Source organism: Anas acuta, chromosome 13 (genome assembly GCF_963932015.1).
Source record: "Anas acuta chromosome 13, bAnaAcu1.1, whole genome shotgun sequence".
Taxonomy (NCBI): Eukaryota; Metazoa; Chordata; class Aves; order Anseriformes; family Anatidae; genus Anas; species Anas acuta.
In genome coordinates, this window is record NC_088991.1 from 21,545,511 (window position 1) to 21,553,752 (window position 8,242).

An 8,242-nucleotide genomic window follows, 5' to 3' on the forward strand; every position below is an offset into this window, starting at 1 on the left:
AGATATTTCAAATTTATTTCAGTAAATACTTCAAATAATCACAGATCCCAGTATTAGAGTATACATAAAAGCAAGCTGTGTGTAGCACTACACATAAAAAGAGGATTTGAAATTGCTTAAGAAGAAGGAATACACCAAAAATCAAGTTGGTATTAAGAGACACAAAGTCAGCGTAGAATTTAAGCCTCATACCTCAGACTTCATTTATTTTGTGACACTCCTAAGTATGAATTTAAAGGGGTAGGATGGACATAGTTGGAAATATAAATGCAGGAAGTGGCTTTTTTCCATCTGTTTCTTAAGATATGTGATTTGTGCATGAAGTCAACCAACTTCTTCACCTAGGTAGTGCTGAGCACAAGACAAGTATTAAGTACAGGCCTGACTTCTGGAGTGAAGGAAAGGAAGCATTTCTTTTGCACCGGGTATTGCATTTGACTTCTTAAGACAAAGAAAAAAAGACAGAAAAAAAACACCACACCCTAGACAGTAAACATGCGTCCAAAAAAAGGGAGTCAGAACAATACCTGGTACCTCTTTCCACCAATCTTCTCTTTCCAATAATTTTAAGTAATTATGGCTAGCATATTTGCCACTGAAAAAGTCTGTTGTCCCTACCAAAGCAACATTTACGCTTCAGTTGACATCCTCACGTAAAATACGAGCAGAACTATAACCTCTCAAAAGAGCAGTTGTTAGCAGTTCCATATGAACTGAAATCATGGACTGAAATCTAAAACCAAAGCAATACTACGCTCATTCTTCCAATCCACATTCAGATAGGAAGCTGTTACCCTGCAGATCCATATGACTCATTAATGCTCTAGGAAGGAAAAGAAAACATAACATTGTAAGTGCAGCTAAGTCAAAGACACATCAAACATGTGATGCATTTTATCATTTTAACTTATACTGACTGTAATTTTGTAACTGAATATTTATAACTCTGCTTTGCTGGACTAAACCAACTCTTCCTTTAACCAAAAATCTCATTTAGTAACAAAGCAATCTTTGAGAAACCTGAAAAACAAAGTGCATTCGGTTTCTAAAGGCCTCAATATATTAAGTGGACCCCTACCTGCTATGCCATCCAACAGGAAGTGGGATGAACTCAGCAGCTAGCATATATGCTTCCTGATACACAACCAGGCTCTGCAGAAGCTACTAAAAAAAAAGCATCGGAATCAGAAAGACACCTCATTGAGTTAGCATCAAAGAGTACCTTTATGGAAAGCAGTAAGAAGGGTTTAAAAGTGACTTGTGGCTGGAGATTTTCAGACTTGCTATGCTGCTTTTGCAAAAACAAGGTCAGTCACTAATTAGGTCTGCTTTAAGCAGAGTGTTGGACTAGATTACCTCCAGAAGTCCATTCCAACCTAAATTATTCTTTTTTTCTAAGACTCCTTCATTCGTAATATGACAACACTGTTCATTTCCAAGGCAAAGAAGCCTGAAAATCATTTTCAAGAAGACTACAGGAAAAGCCTACTGTTCTGCTTTCAAAAATTAAAACAGCAGATCCCTATGCTCTGGCAACTGTATCTTACTCTTTACAGAGAGACGATCTACTCTTTAGAGAGAGACGATCTACATGTGGACTAGGCCTGAGAGAGAGGAAGATTCCCCCCCAGTCAGGACAACCTAGAAATCAGAAGGAAAAAAAAAAAAAAAAGACTTAGCAAAGAGTCTAAAATTAGTGTTTGAACTTAAGAAAAAGGAAAGAAGGAAAGAAAAGAGGGAAGAGAGAGGGGTGATCTCATGGTTTTTAGTTTAAAATTCTGACTTTGACTTTGTATGATTTGGCTGAGGTGTCTATGGTCTCATTAAAGGCGCAAATATATCAAATTTCTTGCGGATGCCCTTACTAAAAATAATTTTAGTTTGATTCTTTGGCTATAGCCTAAGGTTTAATATTCTGACTGTATTATAGCATTGTCCCCTAGAAAAATGAACAAGTAGACTCAGCTAATCAGAATTGATATTAATCTTGATGAGAGGACTCTCTCCAGATGAACTGAATGTGGAAAACAAACTCTTATATTTCAGCTAGGTTACCAACAAGTACCTTGGCCAAAGCTAGGATTTGTAAAAGCTTCAGTATAGTGTACTGTTATAGCCTAATGAAATTCCAGAGGAAGCCCACAACAAACGATATAGTCTAGATTTTATTTTGACATGGTGATTCAACCTGGTTTGCTAGCAAGCAAAGTCAAAAATAACTCAAGTAAGAATACGAAATACAACAGCTTCCTTTAAAACTGAAAGATACTTAGCTAAAGTACTATTTTAAATATAGAAAGAATATATATATTTGAGTTGAGACTGACAGCTAATGAAGAGTTTCTCTTATGGCCAATTTCATGAACAAGTTGCTCACCTCAGAACAATAAAGCTACATCTTAGGGGATCCTATACCGATTAGCTCTGCACTTCCACATGTGTTTCCTAAATCTGAAACATATCAAACAATGCTACATGTCATGGAACCAGTAAGCCTAGATTTTCAAAGCTGGCCATGGTATTCTTACTTCTAGATTAATTTTCTATGTTACCATAAAATACATCACATCAAAGATGGCTTATAAAAAGAAAAAAAAAAAAAAGTAGGGGAAAAAAAGAAGAGCTCCAGTGCTTATGCCCTTGATGTGAATAGTAACAGAGAGCAAGTGACAAAAGCAATTTGTTTTATTTCTATTATTTGCAGATCTATAACAGAACTATAAATGTTTAACAAAATGCCATCTCAGTTGCAACCTGTAAAGCGGTTAGGAAAGCCAGAAACAGTAGATGACTACAATGGAATAATTTGCATTGGAAAAGGCATCCCAAAAGATCAAAGAACAGAAAGATAGAACTTACTCACCACAATTGATGGTAAGAATTGACTTTCCTACTAGTTCATCCGCACATATTGTCACTGATACCCATTCACCCTCTTAACGTCTTTTGTTTCCATTCTTTTATTAGTGACTTTGGGTGCTGTTAGATTTTTGAAATACATCTTTAAGGGATTATTCACATGAAATTTAATAGCTTTACAGAAGCTTTAAAGAGGACTTCTGTTAAAACTCAGTAACCATTAGAACATTTATGAAGACAGGTCCAGAAAATATCAGCAGCTACAGGACCAATATACAGGTAATGTGATAGTGAAGAAAAAAATAACACATTCCAACCACGTTGAATTGTTCTAAATGTGAAAATGACCTTGACATCCCCACTAACCCACTTTTCCATCTAGACACAAAGATCATTTTGTAAGCAATGTTAGCTACACTCGTAAAACGTATCTTTCAGTTCTACATACCATAGTCCGTTTACAGAGTCTGGCAAGTAAAAGACACATTTCTTTAACAAAGGGTGCTTCCTGTACAAAAGCGACTACTTCATAGACAACTATTTAAATGAACAAACGCGCTGAGCATATGAAATCAGATGAATCTGGACTGCTGCACATTCCCAGGCACACCAAACTACTGATATGCTCAGCAGAAGTTCATAAACAAGCGGTACTTTCATTTTCCTTCTATTCCTCCTTCCAATTTATGACAGTACCTGCCTATCACTAAAATACAAGACTTAAAAAAAAAAAAAAAAAAGACAGTATATCACATGGAGGTCATTAAGCAACCAGAATATCCACATTTGTCAACTTAAGAAGACACAGTATAGCTTTGGCATTCCATTTGACTGCTTTGTTACTTGGGAAGGAAATATACAGGTCTTGTGAAACACAGCCTCAAAACAGAAAAGCAGAGAGCTACGAAAACCAACAGTTTTAAACGAGCTCGTGAGAAAGCTGCCTTAAACCTCACCTATCCTGCCGCAAGTCACCATCTCTCATTGACACTTGCGCTACAAGGAGAAACGGAAGGCTGTGAGCAGCGACCATCGGACACCCTCTACAGAAGTAATTTCCTCATTGGATCACCTTGCTTTTATAACGCACGTTTCTCGCTCCCCGCCTTATGCCCGGGCGCAGAGCACCTCCCTGAGCAGCGCACTGCCGCAGCCTTGCGCTTGGCATCGCTAAACGGCACCGCGCGCGTTTCCCGGTCCCGCAGCCCCCGCCCAGGCCCCTTCCGCCGCCAGGTCACGACGGGCTCCAGGGCCCCGCCCGCACTCCGCGGAGTGCAGGGCGCCGGCAGAGCACCAGCGCCCGCCCCAGGCCCCGCGCCCCCCGCCCGGGCACGCACCCGGCTCGGGCCGTGCGTGCGGACAGAGGAGGAGGAGGAGGAGGAGGAGGAGGTGGAGAAAGGAGGAAGAGGCCGCGCTCGGCCGCGGCCCGGCCCGGCCCGGAGAGCACCCGTCAGGCGGCAGGGGGCGTCCCGCCGGCCTCGCGGGTCACGCAGAGCGGAGCATCCCCCCCCCCTCCCCCGTTTTCTCCCCCCTCGCCGCGCCGCCGCCGGGAAGCGGTGCCCGGCGCCTGCTGCCGCCCCGCGCCCGCCCCCGCCCGCAGCCGGGGCCTCACCCGCTGTTGTCGCTGCAGACGCCGCCCGCGGCTCCCTGCGGCGGCTGGCGGCGGAGAGTCGAGGGGCGGCGGGGCTCGGTGCGGCCGCGGCACGGGCCCCACTCCGGCCGCTCCCGCCGCATGGAGGGGGGAGGGCAGGCTGGAGCGAGGGGAGAGGAGCGGGGGGAGCGGGCAGCGAGGCCCGGGCGGGACGGGGCGGGAGGGGGCTCAGCGGCGGCGGCAGCGCGGGGGCCGCTGCCTCCGCCTCATCCCTGCCCGCGCCTCCGCCGGGCCAACGCCGCTGCCCGGGCGCCGTCGCCTAGCAACCGCGCCCAGCCCCCGCCGCTGCGGGCGCCCGGCTCCTCGCGGCGCCCCGCGCGCTCCCGGCGGCAGCGCACGCGCCGTCGACGCGCGGCCGCGCGCACCGGCCTTCCGCTCCCGCCCGGCGCCAGGGTGCTGCCGGCGCGTGCCCGGCCCCGGGCCCCGCCCGCGGCGCAGGAGCAGAGCCGGGCCGCGCGGGGAGCGAACGCCTCAGGGCTGACGGAGACGGGGTGCTCTTAGGAGCCGGGGGCTGGCGTGTGACCGCCGAATTTGGAGCGAATGCCGTACCTCGGGATGCGCCATTTTGACTCCTGCTTTCTGAGGCCTGGCAGCGCCGCTCCCCGCGGTGCCCGCGGCAACACGCCCCCAGCCCCGCGGTACGCCGGCCCGCGGCCGGTCCTGCTGCGTGCTGCCGGGGGGGGATTTTCCATCAGCCTGCCGGCCGGCAGTACCAGGCTTTCTGCTAGCGCAACTGCAATTGCTGGGCATGCCATGTCTTTCACAAAACGTGTTACACGCTTTTTTTTCATGTCAGTCCGCACAAATTTTCACCTGCCCTCACATCTCCCAAGTTTCCCCTGGCAGCTGGACGACCTTATAAACTACTGAGTTTTATCTTTTGGAAAAAAAAAATCTTGCTTGCAGCTTGGCTGCTTTAACTCACTGATATTTGTCTAGAAAGATGTTTCAGATGCTCTGATGAAGATACAGAAAAGCTGACAAAATGTACAATATTACTGTATGTCACTTGTCACATAAATGAATCTATCACAGTGGCTCATTTTATAGAACTTAAAAGTTTATCAAGGCATTCTTTATAACGCGAAAACTTTTCTGTAATAATGAGCAATGTACACAGAATTTAATGGTATTTTTTAAAGTTAAACATAGTTTATAAAGAATATATATATATACATATGGTAATGTGTTAAATCCAGCACATGCTGAGAAAATAATAAAAAAATATATATATCTTTATATATATTCTTATATATAATAATATATTCTTATATTTTATTTATTTATATATATTTTATTCTTATTCTTATTATATATAAATTCTTATAAATATATATATATATATTTATATATATTCTTTGCAGAATTGATTGTTCTAGGAGGGATGATTACCTAGGGGGGGAAAAAGTCATTCTTGCAGTTGGAACTGTTCTGTATCAGACTTCTTGTCACAGTGGTATCAGTGTATGGAATGAATTTATATGAAATAGAAGTGTCTAATCTTTTTAAATGCAACAAAATTCAAACTGGTGCTCAATGGGTAGGGTAGTACTTAGGCATTGAGTTCGGTCTGCATACTACTAAAACTTGTTTTGAAATGTGTCTGCCTATTAGCTCTTGGTTCAAAAAGGATCAAATAGGAACAAGGATGAATTTTTCAGGAACAGATGACTGGGAGTTTTTTTTCAATGGCAGTTGTTTGCTTTAGTCCCACATCTCCCACTGAAAAAATCTTACCTGTGTGCTGGGAGAAAACTGATCATTATTTATATCTGACACATCAAAGTTTATACATAGCAGCAGAGTAGATGTGAAACATCAGTGCAGTGATTTCTGATAATTTAAAGAACTGTCAGACCTATTTTGTATACAACAAAAAGTGAAACGCAGAGAGATTAAGACACTTGCCCAAACCTACTAAGAAAAAAGTCGAACACCACCTTTTGAATGTGCTTGGACTGCCAGTATTAGCATCAGAGCTGAAAGAGTAATCCAGATGGACAAAACCTGGCCTTCTGCTCTGCCCATAAAACAGCATGCCTCATGACATACTGATTTTTCACTTTACAATCTGGAACAGGATTTTTCATCTCTATCTCTAGAAACAGTAGGGATCTCAGAGTGCACAATCAGGATACTGACCTATCTCTCCAGGGTACAATGCGCCTTTTGCTCACCTTGTTACCTCTGATAGCAGTGGTGAAAGTACATATTCTCCTCTTCCTCTTTTGTCACTTTGCTGAAAGTTTACACTGAAAAAGTTGTTCAGAAATTTGGCAGCAATAGCAGAAGCCTCATTTAAAGGACTGTATTCTTCATCAACGAAAAGAAAAATGCCACCACATTTCAAAAACCAGTGTGAGCTGAGAGGCTACAAAATGCCAAGCAGATTCACTGTACTTCAAAGGCAGCATAGGGAAGAGGGCACAGGATGACAGCCGTGCTGATTCCACAATTGAGGAAAGAGGAGGATATCTTACTGCAGCAGGCACTGATTTCATGTGGATGCTGAACTCAAGATAAATGCATGCTCCAAAAGACTACTTACTATTTATCTAGAGCCTGACTTAAGACCTAGTGAAAGCAATGGGAATTTGCCTACTGATATGAAATGGTTTTCCTCAGGCCTTCATTTCTTTTGAATACTTCTGAGGATTGTTTCTTCGCTTTGTTATTCTGCAGAGCTAATGGTTTTTAGTTTTGCACAAATGGTAAAGTTAACAAATTCCTACCATCATGTGTATAGCACACCTATATTTTTAATTGCTTAAAATGAGACCTAACATACCTCGCGCCCACATGGTTGACTTTTGTGTATTGAGTACAAGTGGTATTTCTTTGACCTTGCTTTTATATAAACAGGTTTGTGTAAATAAAGTAAGAAGAAATAAATTTAAAATAAGCTATATAAAAAAGTTAAAGTCTCACTCTTCTGGGAAAATGAAGGGGAGAGAACAACTTGCATAAAGCATGTGCAAGTCCCAGGAGATTGTCTCAAAAATGCTCCAATAATGTTTTAACGGGCAGAGTATTAAACAAGAATAGCGCAGACAGAAAAGTGATCTGAATTTTAACACTGGAGAGGTGGATTAAAGATTCTGTCCTGGAGGTAAGGAAGAAAGGGTAGAAAGAATTGTTCCTCAGATATTGTATATCTAACATCAAAAGTATCCCTACATTATTAAAAGTATTCTATCCCTACATTATTAAAAGTATTCTTAAATCCACATAAATTCTTAAATCCACACTGTAAGTATCAACCTTTGTGACCACTTTGAAGTAAGTTAGAGCTGCTATTTATTCATTACGTGTTCCAGAACTATGTCTGCAAGAATACATTTACAAAAATTGGACTTGTATAATGCAAATAAATCCTCAAATCATTAATTGGAAGATTCATAAGAGAATCTGAAATATGTTTTTTATAATGTTTGAAATTTTCAATATATTTCTTAATTTATTGTCTAGTGGAATTGTTAGAAAAAGAATGTAGATGTTTTGTGCAAGTCATCCTGAGTTTTTAACTCTCTTTAACTATTGATTATTAATTATTATTAGTGATAAACAGATCCATAATCTTTTGTCTGAGAAGACTGACCACAGCTGCCAGTTGCTCAGGCACGAGGTGAACCTCAACCAGTGCTTATCATGATCGCTAGTGCTCTGTGGCACATAAAGAGATTCTAAGACCAATTTTTAGCTTGGAACCAGCTATTTTACTTGGACTGTCTG

At 42.6% G+C, this 8,242-nt stretch overlaps 1 protein-coding gene across 6 annotated transcripts in view; it reads right to left on the bottom strand.

The window, feature by feature from the left end:
• The window catches only part of ZC3H12B (zinc finger CCCH-type containing 12B), a 31,910-nt gene extending 26,835 nt beyond the window's left edge, over positions 1-5,075 (bottom strand). The window contains exon 1 of one of the 6 annotated variants that reach the window (XM_068697035.1): positions 5,060-5,075. The gene's annotated coding sequence lies outside the window, so the exon portion shown is untranslated. Of the gene's footprint in view, positions 1-1,078; positions 2,589-3,815; positions 4,152-4,196; positions 4,385-4,471; positions 4,960-5,059 lie in introns of those variants that run through there. The other 5 variants (XM_068697028.1, XM_068697033.1, XM_068697032.1 and 2 more) reach the window with 5 other exon arrangements.
• Between the last annotated feature and the right edge of the window lie 3,167 nt (positions 5,076-8,242).